Genomic DNA, 2,264 nt, shown 5'->3' on the forward strand with positions numbered 1-2,264 from the left:
GCCCATTGGACTTGCAAACTTTATATGCCCCAATATAGGGGAATGCCAGGGCCAAAAGAATGGGAATGGGTGGGGAGGGAAGTGGGGGGCGGTATGGGGGACTTTTGGGATAGCATTGGAAATGTAATTGAGGAAAATATGTAATAAAAATATTAAAAATTAAAAAATAAAATAAAATAAAAAGAAAAAACAAAAAAAACAAAACAAAACAAAACAAAACAAAAAAAAAGAATGGCAGGGACTAAGAGATAGTTTCTATGTTAAAGACTATGAAGCAGAAATGAAGTATCTCTCACCAAGGTCATGGTGTCCAGGACGCCTCATGTATGGGGTTTGCTCCCAGCCATCTCAGGCTTCCAGTTTCCAAAACAAAGAATCTCTTTTCATAGAAGAAAGATAGTTACTTGTCTCTGTGTCTCTGATGAAAACTTCAGTACCAATTTACCCCAGTAAGGCTGAGCAAAAGATAAAATTGGCAGAATGTATACACACACCATGTATCATCTTGCTTCCTCTGTGCAATTATGTTAGCTTACAAGAAGCAAGATGATGGCAGGGAACACAGAACTAGATAGAGACAAAACTGAACACGTTCGTGAAACAACCAAAAAAAAGTTTCTAAAGCTTTACAACAGGAAGATGGGTGAGTTTACCTGTCCTGGGAATGACCCTGAGAGGATACCTCAGCTGACTGTTCTGAGTTTTCAGAACATAAAGAAGGCACAGTTCTTCACCTTTAGTCTTGTCAGAAACCATCCAAGTTGCTTCCAGTTTGGTGTCATCTTCCTGTGGCTTATGTCTCATTTGCCATTTGCCCATTAGGCTAGGGTCCACTCATAGGGTCTTAGCCTTTTGCTTTTCTCTCCAATAATTTGCCTGACCTTGAGCCCATTTTTGTTTCAGATGTATTGTGTTTTTGAGCCCTGACAATTCTTCACCTATTCTTGGCAAATTAAAGATCTGCAAAGAGTAAACATTCAACATACATTGATGGTAAATATCTTCATGAAACTGAAATGATGTCATAAATCAGCTTTGCTATGCAAAAATGTAAAACTTCTATTTACTAAAAATGCCCCCAAACCAAAAGACTCTCACAGTTTAGACAAAGACAGCTGCAACTCCCTCAGTATTTGCATGATAAGATCTAAGCACAGGGCAGAGGAAGGAAATGATGATAATCCCAGGGACTGGTATCAGCTCTGGGCCAATCTTCACCATCATAGAAATGGCCACTGTGGAACTCCAGTGGGTTCCACTATTCATTGCAGTGGGTCAAAAAAAGACTTGAAAGATTAATAGCTCTTAGATAATCATAGGAATGATGACCATGCGTATCATCTGGAACTCACCAAACAAAACTGCCAGGAGGTTCACAGAAGCCTACACTGCAGCCTGTATCTTTTGTAGCTCTTTTCTGTATAGCATGATTCACATGTGCTCTGAAGAGGGGAGATGAGCTTGGCTAAGACTTGGCTCTGTGTGGGGAACCACATACATCATAGACTCAAGGCTAACTAAATAGACCTGCCTTGCTTCTGGGATGGGTCTGCAAAGCCCTAATAACTATCAAAAAGCTGGAACCATCAAGAGTAACACTTGGCCAGTGCTTATTGGGGGTCTGGTGTTTCATTTATTTTAGACCCGTTGAAACTATTTGCCTGTATTCTGTTCAGTAGCATTCATGGTCCATTCATAGTATCAGAAGCCCAGATGTCCATCCATCTGACAACTTGGTGGTCTTTTAAACTCAGAGCATGATATCTAAGAACTGCAGTGTGGACTTCATCCACATTTGTACCCTGAAATGCAGCCAATTACAGTCTGTCATGCAACTTGCCTTCAACTCTGTTTGCCTTCAATGTTGTCTGTTCTCAGACATACTAATATTCACTTTCCTAACAGTATTGGATGCTTCCTAAGAGAACTTCTAGCCTCATCCAAGTAAGTCAGAGAGGTGGAGTGATAGAAAGTAAGGGAGATTTGTTCCTCCAAACTGCCATGCATTGAAATACAGGTTTAGTTGTCGGGTGCCTGCTATAGCTTTCATTCTACTTTATAAGAAATCACAGACAATTTTATGAGGTCCCATTTGTCGATTTTTAAACTTACAGCACAAGCCATTGCTGTTCTATTCAGGAATTTTTCCCCTGTGCCCATATCTTCAAGGCCTTTCCCCACTTTCTCCTCTATAAGTTTCAGTGTCTCTGGTTTTATGTGAAGTTCCTTGATCCACTTAGACTTGACCTTAGTACAAGGAGATA

Source organism: Mus caroli, chromosome 12 (assembly GCF_900094665.2).
Source record: "Mus caroli chromosome 12, CAROLI_EIJ_v1.1, whole genome shotgun sequence".
NCBI lineage: Eukaryota > Metazoa > Chordata > Mammalia > Rodentia > Muridae > Mus > Mus caroli.